This window comes from Panthera pardus, unplaced genomic scaffold (genome assembly GCF_024362965.1).
Source record: "Panthera pardus isolate Hobbes unplaced genomic scaffold, ASM2436296v1 HiC_scaffold_2, whole genome shotgun sequence".
NCBI lineage: Eukaryota > Metazoa > Chordata > Mammalia > Carnivora > Felidae > Panthera > Panthera pardus.
The window spans coordinates 128,984,266-129,003,853 of record NW_026526765.1 but is presented as its reverse complement, the minus strand read 5'-3'; the positions used below and the strand labels follow the sequence as shown (position 1 = coordinate 129,003,853).

At 38.4% G+C, this 19,588-nt stretch overlaps 1 protein-coding gene and 1 pseudogene across 2 annotated transcripts in view; both read right to left on the bottom strand.

Moving 5' to 3' along the window:
- AFF4 (ALF transcription elongation factor 4) overlaps positions 1–19,588 on the bottom strand; it is a 97,454-nt gene that overhangs the window by 74,830 nt on the left and 3,036 nt on the right. The window lies entirely within an intron of this gene.
- Positions 4,492–18,193, bottom strand: LOC109250804 (splicing factor 3B subunit 6-like; annotated as a pseudogene).

The window sequence follows — 19,588 nt, the reverse complement described above, 5'->3', positions numbered from 1 at the left end:
ACAACTGAGGTCTCCTACCATTAAAATAATCTGGTGTTAAAGAGATAAAGAATATAAATAAAGACAAACATTACAGTCTCTCGGGATTTGACACAATGAACCTGAACACAATACAATAAGCCAACTAGTCCTAACAGATACATATAAAACACTCCACTCAACAATAGAATATACTTTCTTCTCACATGCAGTATTGTCACTAGGAATAAAATACTCAGAAATAAATTTAACAAAAAACAAGAAAACATGCTCTGAAAACTATAAAATGTTACTGAAAGAAATGAAAGAAGACCTAAAGAAATGGAAAGACATCTCATATTTGTGGATTGGAAGATTTAACTATTAAGATGGACATACTCCCTAAACTCCTCTACAGATTCAACACAGTTATCAATACCCCAGCCGACTTCTTTGCAGAAGTTGACAATCTGATTCTAAAATTCATATGGAAATATAAAGGATCCTGAACAGACAAAACAATCTTGCAAAAGAGCAAGCTGGAAGTCACACACACTTTCCAATTTCAAAACTTACTACAAACCTATAAATCAAATAAATAGAACTGAGAGTCCAGAAACACATTACATTTATAACTGATTCTCATTAAGAGTGCCAAGACAACTCAATTGAAAAATGGGCAAAGGACTTAAATATTTCTCCAAAGAAGATATTAAAATGGCCAATAAATAATTAATACTTTGTTACCTACACTGGAAACAAAATTTTAAAAGAGAAAAGAGAAATAAAATATGACCAATAGTGGCACCTGGGTGGTTTGGTTAGTTAAGCGTCCAACTTCGGTTCAGGTCATGATCTCATGGCCCTTGAGTTCAAGCCCTGTATTGGGCTGTGTGCTGACAGCTCGGAGCCTGAAGCGTGACTCAGTGTCTCCGTCTCTCTCTGACCCTCTCCCGTTCACACTGTCTTCCTCTCTCTCACTCTCAAAAATAAATAAAAACGTTTTTAAAAAATTTTAAATGAGCAATATATGAAAAGACGCTCAACATCATTAGTCATTAGGGAAACACAAATCAAAACCACAATGAGATACCACTTCACCACTCATTAGAATGGCTATTACCAAAACAAACAAACAAACAAACAAAAACTGCTGTTAAGAAAGTTGAGAAATTAGAATGCTTGAGCATTCATTGCTGATGGAAATGTAAAATGGTGCAGATGGAGTGGAAAACAGTTTGGTGGTTACTCAAAAAGCATAAAAGAATTTCATGTGATCTGGCAATTATACTATGTCTATACCCAAAAGAACTGAAAGCAGGGACTCAGGTACACCAATGCTCATAGCCCCATTATCCACAACAGTCAAAAGGTAGAAGCAACACAAGTGTCTATCAAAAGATGAATGGATAAACAAAATGTGGCACATATATGCAATGGAATATTATTTGGCCTTAAAAAAGAATGAAATTTTGACATGTTACAACATGGATGAACCTTGAGGATATTTCACAAAGTGAAATGGGACAGTCACAAAAAACCAAATAGTGTATGATCCCACTTATATGAGGTGCATAGAAAATTCACAGAAAGAGAAAGGAGAATTGTGGTTGCCAGGGACTAGGGATAAGGAGGAATGGGAATTATGTTTAATGGGTATACAGTTTTTGTTTGGGATGATGAAAAAGACCTGTAAACAGACAATGGTGATGGTTTCACAATACTGTGAATATACTTAATGTCATTGAGCTACACACTTAAAATGACTAATAACTTTTATGTTATGGATATTTTTCCACAATAAAAAAATTACAATAAGCACACAGTAAAAAAAAAAAAAGGTTTAACGTGCATTCCCAATGAAGCAGAAAGCCACCTTCTATAATATTTTAATAAACACATGCAGTCTTAGAACGTTTCAAATTTAAATTTTAAAAAGATTAAAAGCAAAATGTGACCTTTAACTTGCCTCTTTCAAATGATGTTCAGAACCTACTACAATGTTTTTTTCAATTATTGTCTCAGAACATCTATACTACTGGCAAATGGAGCTGTTCAACTACCAGATTATTAAATTATTTAAACTCTAAAAATCTAAATGAGACTAGAGCTAAGAGCATGATCATTTTAGAATCCAGTTTACAACAAATGCTATTAAACTGTAATTGTATCACAATGCACTGTATTAAAGCAAAAAGCCTCATGTGTACTGAAATCTCCCTTGGCCTCATTTGGCAGGATTTCTCTGTGAGAATCTGAAGAGGTTATTTCCTAAAAGGTAGGGAAACAAATATTGTACACCTGGAGAGCAAAGCCAATAGTAACAAACCATCAGGTCCCAAAACAGTATTTTGCAGAGAAGGATCTTGCCCCAAAGTCAGAAATAAGACTTCTACAGCCTTTAGGTTTAAAATACTGCCATGAAAAACACGGAAGCAAAGATAACTCCATTCTGGTTGTGCTTTCTTCGTTGTACCTTTAAACATAAGCAGAATTTCTTATAATCATTTTTCATAACTCACTCTCAACTAGGCCCTCAAAGATTCCCAAAATCTTACTAGTTTTCACAGATGAATGTTCTTTCCTACTTCTCACAAGTATTTTCATGGAGTCCTAGGACTCTATCTCCTAACTTGCATCCCACAAATGGCCTTGTCTTAGTGAACAGAGATTAAAAACAGAAAATTAAACAAGAGACAGAAATTTTCTCATCAATCAACCATGAACTTTCAAACTACCAGCATCTGAATCCATTCTCTTATTTCCTCTGGGTAAAAAAGAAAAAGTATCTCTTTTCTGTGAAAGAACAAGTATGTCCATTTTACTACGTTCTAGACCTTTATCAGTTACTGACTTCTCTCTAGCAACTTCAACTTCTCCCTCTCTAATGAATCCTTTCTACCAGCATCCAAGCATATTCTTCCTTTATTTAAAAAAAGTTAATATATACTTGAGAGAAAGAGAGAGAGAGAGAGAGAGAGAGAGAGAGAAAGGGAGAGAGGGAGTGTGCACCCAAGTGGGGGAGGGGCAGAGAGAGAGGCCACAATCCCACGGTGCCAGTGTGAAGCCTGACAGGGGTTGAACTCATGAACCTTGAGATCAAATTCTTCTTCAAAAAAAGAAACAGACTCAGGGTGCTTGGGTGGCTCCATCGGTTAAGTCTCTGACTCTTGATTTCAGCTCATGTCTTGACCTCACAGTTCGTGAGTCAGTTCGTGAGTTCGCGCCCTCCATCAGGCTCTGCACTGTCAGCACAGAGCCTGCTTGGGATTCTCTCTCTCCACCCCTTCCCTGCTCATGCTCTCCCACTCTAAAAACAAATAAACTTAAAAAGAAAGAAAAAGAAAAAGGCTTCCTTGATCCCATCTCTCTCTCCAGCTACCATTCTATCTTTTCTCTTCTCTATTTTCGTTCATGGCCAAGCTTCTCAAAAGGACTCTTGGCGATTCTCTACTTCCTCTGCAACCATTCGTGTCATAAAAAGTTACCTGAAATAGGGTAAGAAGCAATAAACACTTGTGTTAGTCACGAACCACCTCAGGAAATATAGCATTGCCAATATAGTGAAAGGCTATTGTATACCATCCCTGGATCACATCTCTTGTGCTCACTCCACCTTATAAGTGAGAGCCACTACTCTGATTTTGGTGATAATCATTCCCATAAATTCCTTTTATATTTTTATAACTTACGTATATATCCTTAACACTGTTTTGCATATTTTTCAACATTTAAAAAGGGTATATTCTAAAGACTGAGGCTTTCTAATTCTCAGCATTATGTTATGAGGTTGATACATGTTACTGTAGTACATTTATTTTCACCAAGGTGTATTCACACAACTTACCACTGTCCAGTTGATGGATATTTAGTTTCCCCTTTTTCTGCCAACACAGAGCTGTAGTGAATTGGCATTTCTCTTATGCCAATGAGTGAAAACTTTTCTAGAATAGACACCTACAAGTGGAATTTCTAGGATGCAAGCATCTTCAATGTTTTTTTTTAATGTTTGTTTAGTTTTGAGAGAGCATGTGCATGAGCGAGATAGAAGATCCAAAGCAGACTCTGTGCTGATCGTAAAAAGTCCAATGCAGGCCTTGAACCCACAAACTGTGAGACCATGACCTGAGCAAAAACCAAGAGTCAAATGCTTGACTGACTGAGCCACGCAGGAGCCCATGGTATCTTCAATTTTAGTAGATATAGACAAATTGTTTTCCAAAACATATCCAATCACTATTCAACCTTCTATTGTTTCCAACTTCCCAACATTCTGTTTTCAACTTCCCACACTCCACTTTGCCAAGATCACTAGTGATTTGCATATTACTAAATCCAACAGACACTTAATCATCTTAGTTGACCTACCATTCAACACATCCAGCCACTAATGGCTCCTTAATATACTTTTTTTTTTTAACAAAAAGCTGCAAGTTTATTCACATAATAATTCTAACATGTATCCACATAACATGTATCAAAATTTCAAGCATGTTGTTTTGAATCTCAAGAAACCACAACATTCAGTATTAATTAAAAACAAAAAAAAAAAGGGTGACAGTGGTCATTTATAGGTTTTAGTCCAACATGAAAATGCAGAAAATGTTTATTTTGTTGATCTGTGTTGATTCCGTGTTTCTCCTTGAGAAGCTTCAACTGTTCTTCCTTCTTTTTTGTGTCCACCTTCTGAAATGCCCTATTGGCATTACAGTACAAAACCACCAGGTTATCTGTTATAAACACTGAATCCTGAAAGGTGATCACACACATTCTAGGCATCAAAGAAATCTTAACAGATCATGCAAGCTGTTCCTCTAGTTGCAGGTGTGTCCCCAGTCAGATTTAATGAATAGATCAGTATTTCCAAAATATATCGTATGTTTCTTCACCTATGATGTCATATGGCAAATTTCTTATATCTAAACTGATTTAGTTCAAGTGGAAGTCGAATATTCGCTGTCTTGGCAGGCTGATGAGGTTACTACAGCAAATACTGGAATCCCTCCGGACACCTCTGGAGCTCACTCAACTTTGACCACAACGTCAAATGCAGGACATCATCATACAGGCTCTCTCCTCCTTAATATACTTTTGGTTTCTGCAACTCCAGCCCTCACAGTTTTCCCACCACCTCGGTCTCCTCCCATTTTACCTACCAGACTTCTTAGAAGTTGATGCTTCTCTGTGCTCAGCCATGGGTCTTATTCTGATTCAGTCTACATTCTCTCCTTACATTCTCATGGCTTAAAATACTATGTGTACACAGGGGCACCTGGGTGGCTCAGTGGTTTAAGCATCTGACTCTTGACCTTAAGTCATGGTCTCAAGGTGTGTGGGATGGAACCCAGTGTCAGGCTCTGTGCTGACAGTGCAGACCCTGCGTGGGATTCTCTGTCCCTCTCTCTCGTTCTCTTAAAATAAACAAACTTAAAAAAACAAAAAAACCACCTATATACCTACAATACAAATACCCAAATATGCACCATTATCAAATTTTTCTCTTTGAGATAGAGAACCTCTTTGATCATGTTCTTTGAGGGATCTCAATCTTAATACATCCCGAATTGATTGCTTAATCTGTTTTTCCCTGCCAGGAACTCCTGCTCCAGTAATCCTCATCCTATCAACCAACTGCTCTTGTTCAATCCTCCCTTTAACCTCTCTCCACAACCAACCCATAACCACAGCCTCCCAAAAATATATATATTTTTATAACTTTAAAAAAATTTTTTTATTAATATATGAAATTTATTGTCAAATTGGTTCCAAAATATATTTTTAATTTATCTGTTCACTTCTCTCTGCTCAGCCACTAGTCAAAACAAGCTATTACTTTATCTCCTTGAACAAATGTTACAATTGGATTCCTGGTTCCCTTGTTTTCTAATCCACATTTCATACAGCAAAGTGATCTAATTTTTTTTAGAGGAAAAGTAGCTTTTTTTTTTTTTTTTTAATTTGAGAGAGAGAAAGAGAGAGAGAGAGAGAGAGAGAACATGAGTGGGGGAGAGGGGCAGAGGAACAGAGAGAATCTTGAGTGGGCTCCACACTCAGCAGAGCCCAACGTGGAGCTCAATTCCATGACCCTAGGATCATGACCTGAGCCAAAATCAAGACTGGGATGCTCAAGGGGCACGCGGGTGGCTCAGTCATTTAAGCGTCCAACTTTTGGTTTTGGCTCAGGTCATGATCTCATAGTTTATGAGATTCTCTCTCTCCCTCTCTCTCTGTCCCTCCCCATCTCCCCAGAGTCCTATCATGAGCTCGCACTCACTTTCCCTCTCTTTCTTTCTCTCTCAAGATAAATAAATAAACGTTAAAAAAAAAAAAAAAAAGAAAAAAGAGTCAGAAGCTCAACCACCAAACCATCCAGGTGCCTCCAAAGTGATCTTTTTAAAACACAAACCAGATCATATCACCCAACCCCTGCTTTAAACATTTTAATAAGCTTTCCATTTACCTTAGGAAAAACTTTAAGGTCCTGAAATGGCCTACAAAGCAATGATGTAACTTCATACTTGACGTGACTCCCACCTATCTCATCAGATTTATTTTATATCTTATGAATAACCTCCCTTCCCAGTGCCACCAATCATCTTTTCTTTTTTTAGCTTCTTGAACTTGTGGTGCTTTTTTCAGCATTAGGAAATTCATGTAGACAATTCCATTTTCCCTCAGAGTACCTAATCATAATTAAGTATACACTTTTTTTGATGTTCATTAATATTTCCTCTCCCACTAGGTCATGATCAGAGAATGTTGTCTGTTTTGTTCAGCCTTGCATACCTAGAACATAACCTAGTGGACAATCACTTCAGTAAGTAAACTAATGAACTTCAGGGCCTGGTTAGAAAGGAGCAATTATCTCACTATAAAATAATACTTAGAGATCATGAGATTCTTCACCTAACATCACAAAATCCCAGTATTTCAAAACTGGAATAATTAAGACTCATATTACACTAAAATCAGACACCATCTGCAACAAATTTTAATATAGCAGACACTTAACGTGTGCATTATTTTAGATCGGAATTGAAACACATGTCTTTACTTATCTGCCAAGCTATACAACTCTGATTCTATGACTATAACTCAATTCACTTTCTCTATGAAGCTTTTCCTAATAAAGCAAAACTTTATTTCCTCATCTTAGAGGTCAAACAATACCACAACCAATGTTTATTATGTCATTACACACACATTCAATTGTTCAAGAAGTCATTTGAAACAGTATTTTCCAAATGGGTTACTGATAAATGTATTCTTTTTAAAATACTAGACAGGGGCAACTGGCTGGCTCAACTGGTAAAACATGCGACTTTTCATCTCAGGGTTGTGAGTTCAAACCCCACACTGGGAGTGGTGCCTACTTAAAGATTTTTTTTCTAAAAATCTAGATAATTTTAAGTCTCAATTCAAGAAATGTTTATTACACACACAAGTATGCTCAACACTTAAGTGTGAACATAAGAATATGACTATTCATATTACTTATAACCAGCTGCTTCCTTTTAGATAATATTTCTCTCAATAATAATCCTAAAATGCTCCTTCTCCCAGTAGTCCTGCACAGTTTTACACACCAAAACCATTTTCAGAACCAAAACCAAGTAAAATTATATTTCTTGGGCTTTTACTAATACTTGAGAAATATGCAAACCAAATTTAACTAGTTTAAACTTCTCTCAAAAAGTTACTACCAAATTCTAAAAGCATATGGACAAATAAACTGAGAAGTCTATTTTCATCTTTAAAGATGAATGAATGGCTGGTAACGATGGTTAAAAGTCAAAGTTTACAGTTCCTTTTAGAAAGAAAACAACCTTGGGGCACCTAGGTGCCTCAGTTGGTTAAGCGTCCAATCTTGGCTTCAGCTTGGATTGTGATCTCATGGCTTGTGAGTTTGATCCCTGCAATAGGACTGTGCTGACAGCATGGAGCCTGCTTGGGATTCTCTCTCTCTCTCTCTCTCTCTCTCTGCCCATCTCCTGCTGTTTCTGTCTCTCTCAAAATAAACTTTAAAAAAAAATTAAAAATTAAAAAAAAAAAGGAGAAAAATCTTTTGATTCAGTTTCTTGCTTTCAAAGCATGCAATATCTAAAACCCACTAAGGTCTCCTATTGGAAACTTCTGTAATACATGAGTTGATAATTACTTTCATATTTTTATGAAACAGAAGTACTTAAAACATTGTTCTGCTTAAAAATCAAAAACTCCATGGTGCGCCTGGGTGGCTCAGTCGGTTGAGCGTACGACTTTGGCTCAGGTCACGATCTCATGGTTCGTGAGTTCGAGCCCCGCGTCGGGCTCTGGGCTGATGGCTCAGAGCCTGGAGCCTGCTTCCGATTCTGTGTCTCCCTCTCTCTCTGCCCCTCCCCCGTTCATGCTCTGTCTCTCTCTGTCTCAAAAATAAATAAACATTAAAAAAAATTTTGTAAAAAAAAAAAATCAAAAACTCCAAGCTCTATGGAAAATCCTAATCCTAAATTCTCATCCCAGGATTTAAAACTGTCCACAGCTTTTTAAATTCTTACCTATTTCTATAAAACCTTCAGGGTTTATCTGAGCCTAAAAATAACCTACACACGTCCAGATCTACATATTTACTCAAAAACTAGTCCCTCTACTTAGAATATCCTTCCTTCTCCCCATTTCTAAACACATCCATTTCAAAGTTCACTGCATACCCCACTTCCTCCAAAAAGCCCTCCAAGATTCCTCTGTCACTAAGATCACTTACTTTCCAAAGAATTTCTTTGTATCTCATCTGGCCACTTAACACTTGTATTACATTAGGATTATTTACTGATATTCTAGGGACTCTCCCTACTCACCTCCTTATTATAAGCCTCTAGAGAGTAAGAGCCACGTAAACATCATTTCACTTACTCTTTAACCCCTGTGGTGATTAACACAGTGGCAGGCATACGACACATACTCAAAACATGTGATGAGTTTCATAAAGGTCACAACTGTAGTGTTATTGCCCTAAGAGTCAGTGGTAATACTCACTAAAAGTTGGGTTTCAAAATATGATGTGGCCCATCATTTTCTATCCACAGATAGTCTCCCATTTCCTAAGACTTTCAATTATATCTGATAACAATAAGAGAGTAGGTCTTCTTTATACTGTATTCAATATATTATCAATCCAATAAAGGCATTAATAGTGATATTAAATGAACTCTGTTGCTTTTAAAGCAAATTTTCTACAAGAGTTTATCTAAAAGTAAAACAACATATGTTCAAGAAAAAAAACCATACAGAAATGATCAATTTCTATTTTTACTTAAACCCTGTACTCTCAAATGTTCACCAAATGTAAGTGCTAGACTGTAAAATCTCAGAATCATACTTGGCAAAGTGGGAAGGTGTAAAAACTGAATATTTCAGTCTACAACATCCAGAAAGAAATGATCTGTTCAACAGAGCACTGTAAGACTGCTTTCATTTGCAGTACCTGAGGAAGCCAAGAGAAAAGAATACAAGTCCAAACTGCAAAATAAAAGCAAATTTTTTACTTAAAAATGCATATACCACATTAAGCAAAAGTTTAACAACATTATACAGCAAAAGATCCTTGGAGTGCACACTAAAAAGGAATTTCTCAGTAATTTCATCATCATTTGCATATGTGAAAAAACGGATGGTAACAAAGTACCCCGTTTCTTTTTTTTTTTTTTAAGTTTATTTATTTTGAGAGAGAGAGAGCATGCAGTTGAGCAGAAGAAGGGCAGAGACAGACAGAGAGGGGATTCAAGCAGGCTCCAAGCTCAGTACAGAGCCTGATGCAGGGCTCAATCCCATGACCGTGAGATCATGACCTGAGCTACAATCAAGAGTTGGTAACTTAACCCACTTTATTAACTCTAAATTCTGTTAATAAGGTTCCAGTTAAATGTAAACAGGAATACTGCTTTAAGAAGGTTAAGGCCATTCAAGGCTACTGCTCTTTAATAATAACTTAGAAGTTACGGGTTGTTTATCATGGCACAAAGAATATTTACTTTGAAAGATCAAACTGTAAGTAAGAAGAGTAAACATACTTTCAAAATATTTTCTAATTCAGACTTGTAACATATTCGGACAAAAGTCAGAAGGAATTTTGAAGGTTTTACAATTGTCATTTTAAAAACTATCTTTCAGTATAGACCTATACAACACATAAGGTACAATGTTAACACTCTTAGTTCATTCACCAATTACTTAACCAGAGCATATACTGTGCCAGACACTGCACTAATGTTAAGGATATTAAAAATAAAAGTACTCTGGGGCGCCTGGGTGACTCAGTCTTCAGGTTAAGTGTCCAACTTTGGCTCAGGTCATGATCTTGCCATTAATGGGTTTGAGCCCCGCGTTAGGCTCTGTGCTGAGACTGTGTCTCCCTCTCTCTCCCTCTCTGCCCCTCCCCCATTCGCACTCTGTTTCTCTCTCTCTTAAAAATGAATAAACGTTAAAAAAAATATTTTTTAAAAAACAAATAAATAAAAGTACTCATCTCCAAGATTTGGGTGCACCTACCCAGACTAGAGAAAGATGGCAGTAGGGAAGGAGGAAGGAAAGGGTAGAAGGCAAAAGAGGGAGGTTGGTTCTAAGCAGAGAGAACAAGTGCAACAGCCAAGAAGAGAGAGCACAGCACAACCAGGGAATACAGGTATATCAAGTACAGGTGGAAAATAGGGTTGGGGGAGTACAAAATAAAAGTTAAGACTGGAGAGATACATGAAATCAGACCAGACCTGTGGGATTGTTTATCAGATCTGGAAAATATAAAGAGACCTCTGCAAAGAAAATGAAATCTCCCAGATCTTGAGTGACGACTTTATTACATTAAAAAAATACTAAAACATAAAATTAGGTATGAACTCATTATATTTATAGCTCTTAAGTTTTACCTAACTGTAAAACAGAAACAACTTTAAAAATTAAATACAAAATAAAATTTAAAGTAACATTAACATAACATGGGGCACCTGGGTGGCTCAGTCAGCTAAGCCTCCTACTTCAGCTCAGGTCATGATCTTGAGGTTCCTGCGTTCACATCCTGTATGAGGCTCTGTGCTAACAGCTCAGAGCCTAAAGCCTGCTTCAGATTCTGCAAGATTCTCCCTTTCTCTCTGCCCCTCCCCTGCTTGTGCTCTCTCTCTCAAAAATAAACATTAAAAACATTTTTTAAATAAAATAACATTAATATAAGACTATGACGTATTCATAATAATTCACGAACAATGTTGTAGTCGATCCTAGAAATATGTAATCTCAGGTCTAGTTTCATATTTACAAACCACTTCTACAATATGACTTTGATAATACTAACACAGGAAATGCTTATGAATATGTTATACTAAATGGATTTAATAATTCCAAGTATTTATAGTTGCTAGTTTAGGGAAATACAACCATATACTACCATGCCAGCTAGAGGTCCTTAAATATTGATTTTAAAACACATTTTTTAAAAATTAAAAAAAAAAAATAATAGGGGCACCTGGGTGGCTCAGTTGGTTAGGTGTCCAACTTCGGCTCAGTTCATGATCTCAAGCTTGTGAATTCGAGCCTCGCGTCGGGCTCTGTGCTGACAGGTCAGAGCCTGGAGCCTGCTTCAGATTTTGTGCCCCTCTCGCTCTGCCCCTCCCCCCATTCCTGCTCCGTGTCTCTCACTCTCTTTCTCTCTCTCTCTAGAATAAATAACAAACATTAAAAAAAAATTTAAAGAGGGGCGCCTGGGTGGCGCAGTCGGTTAAGCGTCCGACTTCAGCCAGGTCACGATCTTGCGGTCCGTGAGTTCGAGCCCCGCGTCAGGCTCTGGGCTGATGGCTCGGAGCCTGGAGCCTGTTTCCGATTCTGTGTCTCCCTCTCTCTCTGCCCCTCCCCCGTTCATGCTCTGTCTCTCTCTGTCCCAAAAATAAATAAAAAAAAACATTGAAAAAAATTAAAAAAAAAAAAAAAAAATTTAAAGAGTCCTCACTTGCTGGGGCACCCAGGTGGCTCAGTCAGTTAAGTGTCCGACTGGATCTCAGCTCAGATCATAATCTTACCATTTGTGAGATTAAGCCCAGCATCAGACTCTGCACTAACAAGGACTCTGCTTGGACTTCCTCTCTCCCTTTCTCTCTCAAAATAAATAAATAAACTTAAAAAAAAAAAAAAAGAATAAAGAGTCCTCACTTGTTAACTTTTGCAATCTATCTTATTTGTGGTTTAAGTAACTTAATTGAAATCTACAGTAAATGTGTATGCAGTATAATGACTGCTGAGATTTGGAACAAAATACTTATACTGTAAACAAACTCTTTCATATTGATTAATTACATAGATGGGATCCACCAGATACATCTCACAGTGAAGACATGACACTAACTACTATGCCAGGGCTCTTACTGGTTTGGCCTGCTTAAATGAACAACCTACCATGACACGATCCAGTTGAACTCACCATCTTTCCTTGTCTGAACCACCACAAAATCATTAGTACAATGCATTATAACTTGGCACAAACACAGTAATAAACAACATCTAAACACAGCAACAAACTCCCAAGGGAGTAGCTGGCTACAAAGCAGTGCTTCAGATGTTACAGAAGAATCCCTAGTTAGAAGAACAGTACAAAAAATGAAACACAACTAAAAAGTTTTAAGGGACAAAATCAGATTTGTAGTTTAGAGGGAAGTCAGGAAGCAAACGAGAAGGTTGCTGCAATAATTCAGTGAAAAGTGAAAACCTGGATTAAGGCAGTAATACTAGGAATACAGATAATATAGAGAAAGCATTTAAATTTAAAGATGTTAAGGAAGTAGACTCTTGGGGCCAGCCAGATGTGAGAAGTAAAACAGAGGAATCAAGGACAACTTGGAGGTTTCTGGAAAAGGCGATGACAGTGGTACGTTACCCAAGGCAAGGAAAAGAGCAGGATTTGGGGGTGAGGGGATTGACTGAGAAGCAGAAGAAGAATTAATTCGTACATGATGAACACTCACTGAAACTATCTGATGAGCTTCCAGCCTTACCTCTCCCCCAGCTTTTCTGGAAATTCTTGCCCCCCCTTCACCGTACCTTCAAGGTACAGGTGACCAGTGAAGTCTGAATCCCTAACTTAAGCTAAGCCAATGCCCAGACCACATCTGTTTTTTATGTATTTTTAAAATTTATTTATATCTATTCATACACATGCACACACACATTCCACAATCAAAAAACCCTAACTACCACCACAGTAAATAGGGACCATGTAAACCAACATTGAATCCTAAAACAATACTCAATCTCAACTATCCACCAGGGATCTGCTAAGACAGGAGATGACCAGCTTTTTCTAAGCCACAGAGTAAATATTTTAGGTTTTGCAGGCCCTACGGTCACAGCTATTCCACTCTCCTATTGTAGCAGCAAAAGCAGCTACAAACAACACAGAAACAAATGGGTGTGTCGTCTGTGTCCCAATAAAACTTTATTTACGGACACTGAATTTGAGTTTCCTATAATTTTCACAGGCCACAATATTTTTTTCCCACCATTTAAAAACATAAAAAACATTTTTAGCTCACAGGCCATACAAAAGCAGGCAGCACTGGGCCTACTAACCATAGCTTACTGATCCTTATGCTAAGCCAACACAGAACTGCCTTCCCTTAAAACTCCTTCCAGATGTCCTCTCAGTGTTAACCTTAACTTAAAACAACAGACAAGGAAAACAATCCTAGTTGACAGAACTGAAAATTTTCATTTGGCTTACCAAAGAATTCACTCCATTTGCAAGGAAGTCAACAGATGAAGGCCCACATACTTGCTGGTTTTGCCATTTACCTTACACTGTACTTGCCTAGCAACGTATGGTGTAAGTTTTGGAACAATGCTACCTTCCTCTCTCCTCCACACCAAACAGTTTTAGTTTTGTTGGTGTTTTTGTTGTTTTTCCACAACTATGTATCAGTTATCTCAGGAATGATTAAATTTAGTATTTAGCCCACAACTTTGTCAAATATGTGACAAAGCAGATCTAGCTAGACCAATTAACAAAGGATATCACCGTGTGAATCTGGACTCAGAGAACAAGGGCCTTTGGATGGAAATTGGGTTGTCTCTATTGAAGAGAAGAGGGTATCTGCTGTTATATGCAGATAGCTATATTATGTTAAAAAATACATATTCAGGGGCGCCTGGGTTGCTCGGTCAGTTGAGCGTCCGACTTCGGCTCAGGTCACGATCTCACGGTCTGTGAGTTCGAGCCCCGCGTCAGGCTCTGGGCTGATGGCTCAGAGCCTGGAGCCTGCTTCCGATTCTGTGTCTCCCTCTCTCTCTGCCCCTCCCCCGTTCATGCTCTCTCTCTGTCTCAAAAATAAATAAATGTTAAAAAAAAAAAAATTAAAAAAAAAAACATATTCAACAGGGGCGCCTGGGTGGCTCAGTCAGGTAACGATCCAACTCTCGATTTCAGCTGAGGTCATGATCTCATGGTTTATGAGATCGAGCCCTGCATCAGCCTCTGCAATGACAATGCAAAGCCTGTTTGAGATTCTCTCTCTCCCTCTCTCTCTGCCCCTCTCTGCTTGCATGTGTGCTCTCTCTCTCTCTCAATGTAAATAAGTAAACATTAATATATATATATATATATATATATATATATATATATATACACACACACATATATATGCATATATAAAAGTAGGACTATGTGTGCACTAAATAGCTATGGGATGAATGAGGGGGACAACTATGTTTTAGAGTGCCCTTTACTCCACTTCTCTCTGGAATGCTGCAGTTAGAGCATATTGGGTTTTTTTGTTTGTTTGTTTATTTACTTATTTTGAGAGAGAGCATGCATACACACGAGAGGCAGAGAGAGACAGAAACAGCATGCGCATGTGCACATGCACGAGTACAGGGGACGGGCAGAGAGGGAGAAAAAAGAATCTTACAAACCATGAGATCATGACCTGAGCTAAAACCAAGAATCAAATCCAAGAGTTGGAAGCTTGAATGACTGAGCCACCCAGGTGCCCCAGTTAGAACATGTTATTACAATGTAGCTCCCTAGCCAAAGTTGTGCTCCACAGGTGGACAGATCACCAAATGAATCCTTTTCCTGGAATTGAGATTTAGAATCAAGGCAGCCTCTCTCTGATAGCAGCAGATATAAAATTTAAAACTCAAAAGGTATTAGTTAAGTGTTAAATTTCATCTGCAGCAAGGGCGAACTGAATAGAGAAAGAACATCTAGAGAGTAATAAAGAGATACTCCTAACCACATCTGCAGCCCCTGGATCCAGCTGCTCCTGAGTTCTAGCTGTCCTCTTGTGGGTTGATTGCCTTTCTTACAATTCATGGGATATGTGGTATGTTCTCAACAAGTTCTTTTTAGTTTAAGTTAGATATGTGTCACTCGCCTAACCAAAACAAAGTGCCTACTAAACAATCCAAAGGAAGGTATTCAGTTGAATAAGAGTTCTGGTTCCCACAAAACACTTAAGAGATGGTAGCTGAAGCTGTACAAATGGATGCGATCATCCAGAAGAGTGAAAACAAAAGCCCAAGGCTAGGGGGTGCCTGGATGGCTCAGTTGGTTGAGCGTCTGACTTCGGCTCAGGTCATGATTTTGCGGTCTGTGAGTTCGAGCCCCACGTCCAGCTCTGTGCTGATAGCTGACAGCGGGAAGCCTGGAGCTTGCTTCGGATTCTGTGTCTCCCTTGCTCTCTGCCCCTCCCCCGCTCATGCTCTGTCTCTCTCTCTCTCTCTGTCAAAAATAAACGAACATTAAAAAAAAAAATTAAAAAAAAAACCAACAACGAAGGCCAAGGCTAAAATCAAGAACTTTCAATATCAAAGCATTAGCAGAGAACTAAGTCTGCAAGAACACAACTGGTAGGAAGAAAGGGACAAAGTCGTAAGAGTCCAGGAAGAAAACAGTATCAAGGAGAAAATGGTTAACAAAAGTAAGTAGACAAAGAGATAAAGGAGTAAGCAGTAACTATATAATTTGGCAATAAAGAAGTCACAGGCGGCCTTGGCAAGAGCAATTTCACAAACAGGATGAGAAGACAGGCATAAAGTTTAAGAGTGCAGAGGAGGGGCACCTGGGTGGCTCAGTTAGTAGTAGCACGTGGGACTTCAGCTCAGGTCATGATTTCACTATTTGTGAGTTCAAGTCCCATACTGGGCTCTCTGCTGTCAGCACAGAGCCTGCTTCCCTCCAGATCCTCTGTACCCCTCTCTCTGCTCCTCCCCAGCTTGTGCTCTCCACACTCTCTCAAAAATAAAAACATTAAACAAAACAAAACAAAACAGGGCACTTGGGTGGCTCAATCTGCTAAGGATCTGACTTAGGCTCAAGTCATGATCTCACAGCTCCTGAGTTCAAGCCCTGTGTGGAGCTCTGTACTGACAACTCAGAGCCTGGAGCCTGCTTCAAATTCTGCGTCTCCCTCTCTCTGCCCCTCCCCAGGTTGCACTCTGTCTCTCTCTCAAAATAATAAACATTAAAAAAAAAAAAAAAAAAAAAAGACTGCAGAGGAAGTACACAACACTACCCATGAAGTAATCTTGCCATTTAAAAAAAAAATTCAAGCCTCGGGGTGCCTGACTGATTCAGTGAGTAGAGCATGCAACTCTCGATCTTGGGGTCGTGAGTTCAAACCCCATTTTGAACACAGTTTATTTAAAAGTAAAAATTCAGAGGGTGCCTGGTTGGCTCAGTTGGTTGAGCCTCCCACTCTTGATTTCCACTCAGGTCATGATCTCATGGTTCATGGGAAAGAGCCCTGCATCAGGCTCTGAACTGATGGTGTGGAGTCTGCTTGGGATGTTCTCTCTCCCTCCCTCTCTGCCCCTCCTCAACTTGTTCCCTCTCTCTCTCTCTCTCTGAAAATAAACTTTATAAATAAATAAATAAATAAATAAATAAATAAATAAATAAATAAATAAAAATAAATAAATAAAAATAAAAATTCAGGGGCACCTGGGTGACTCAGTTAAGCATCCAACTCTTGATTTAGGCTCAGGTCATGACCTTGCCATTCATGGGTTCAAGCCCCGCCTCACTGACAGTGCAGAGCCTGCCTGGGATTCTCTTTCTCCCTCTCTCTTTGCCTCTCACGCATTTGCTCTCTCTCAAAATAAATTTTAAAAACACAAAGTAAAAATAAAAATTCAAGGGGTGCCTGGGTGGCCTTGGTTAGGCATCTGCCCTCTTCCTGGCTCACCCTCTTTCAAAATAAATAAACATTAAAAAAATGAAATAAAAAGTCAAGCTTCAATTGGATCCAGCTTCTAAACGTAACTACTATATACAAAAAAAACAAGGGACTGAGGAACATACTACATAATACCACAGGGATGCAGCCAGCACTATTTAGACTGTGAGAAATCTCATAGGGCAAAAAACATGGCTTCTTTATCAACCCAATTGTATAGAAATGAGTAAGTGCAAAAATCAGAGAAATCTGAAGACTGACTAAATATGTGATGACACTAAGGAATTAGTATTAACTTCTTTACTGAAAAGTTGGATTATTGTTTTAATCCTTATTTTTTAGAGATATATAAGGAAATAGTATTACACAGTCCTTATTTTACCAGTATGTCTTCCCTGATACATGGTGCCAGATGTCACTCAGCAGGGTACAGTCCCCTAGTTAACATAACAAGTAAGGAAGATACAAAGTGATGCAGGGATTCAAAAAAGGTAGGTCCCAGTTGGAGTATCCAAAGGAATCATGGAAAACTTTAGGAAGACAATGGTACTTCCACTGTGCCTTAACAGACAGTGAAATTTTAACAGGGTAGGGAACAAGAGAGGAAAAGTGGTATTTTAGATGGAAGAAATGGAAGCAATTGCAAAGAGGTGTGAAGTCCTGTCAATGCAAAGCACTGGCCTATACTCACCTCTCCATAAAACTGTCGCTACCATAATGACAAGAAAAGAAAAAGTCAAAGTGAAAAACTGTAACTCACTAGCCAGCTCTAACTTAACAAAATCATGCGAGACGCATTCAGTCCTAAAGTAGCCTCGAGTAGCACAGTCCCAAGGTAGATCATGACAATATTTGGGTAGTCAAACCATACTGGCTTTCCAGAGCAATGTATTCGTGTCAATCCCTGATTTCCCCTGCCACACACCTACAACTCTGGAAAAACAATGCACAAGGTTCTTTTACCTATCCTAGGAAATTATAAAAATAGTTTAAAACGGTACCCAATAATAAGCTTTGTCTACCCTCCTAAAAGCCACCGCCATGGTTCATTTGGCACCACAAAAGAGGTAAAATTACCTTCCCTCAGAACATTCCTCAGGTTACAGATTTTTTAATAAAATATATACATGATGAAGCAGGTAGATTTCATTTTTTTTTTTTATTTTTTGACTATATCTACTTTTTTTTAAATTCCAGTGTCATTAACATACACTGCTATATTAGTTTCAGGTGTACAATATAGTGATCCAACAGTTCCATACGTTACTTAGAGCTCATCAAGACAATTGCACTGTGTCAACTATACTGGAATTATATTTAAAAAAAAAATTTTTTTTTCAAGTGCATTCCTAATGTCCTTCACCTTTTTCACCCATTCCTGCCACCCACCTCCCTTCTGGTAACCATCTGTTTGTTCTCTGTAGTTGAGTCTATTTTTTGGTTTGTCTCTTTTTTCTTTCCTTCGTTTGTTTTGTTTCTTAAATTCCACATAGGAATCATATGCTATCTGTCTTTCTCTGGCTTATTTCACTTAGCATCATATTCTCTAGATCCATCCGTACTGTTGTTGCAAATGGCAAGATTTCATTCTTTTTTATGGCTGAATAGTACTCCATTGTATATATATATACCGATCTTCTTTATCCATTTATCTATTGATGGACACTTGAGGTGCTTCCATAGTTGGCTATTGCAAATAATGCTGCAATAAACACAGGGATGCATGTATCCCTCAAAATTAGTGTTTTCAAAGTTTTGGGGTAAATACCCAGTAGTGTGATTATTGGATTGCAGGGTAGTTCTATTTTCAATTTTTTAAGGAAACAGTCTTCCACGGTGGCTGCATCAGTTTGAAATTCCACCAACAGTGCATAAGGATTCTTTTTTCTCCACGTTTTCACCAATACTTGTTTCTTGAGTTTTGTATTTTAGCCATTTGAAAGATGATTTTAAATAAAATTTCTTTGTTCAAAAACAGAATTAGGCTGGGTGGTGCAGTTGATTAGGCATCCAACTCCTGATTTCAGCTCAGGTCATGATCTCCAGGTTCATGGGATGGATCCTTGCATTGGGCTCTGCTCTGGGAGGGCTGAACCTGCTTAAGATTCTTTCTTTGCCCCTCTCCTGCTTGTGTGCGTGCTTGCATCACACACTCTCTCTCTAGTCCTCTCTCTCAAAATAAATAAGCTTTAAAAAAAAGAGAGAGAGAATTAAGGGGTGTCTGGGTGGCTCAGTTGGTTAAGCGTCCAACTTCAGCTCAGGTCACAATCTCAAGGTTCATAGGTTTGAGCCCTGCATCGGGCTCTGTGCTGATCGCCCAGAGCCTGCAGCCTGCTTCAGATTTTGTGTCTCCCTCTCTCTCTGCCCCTCCCCTGCACTCTCACTCTCTCTTTCTGTCTCAAAAATAAACATTAAAAAAAACAGGATTAATAAGTAGT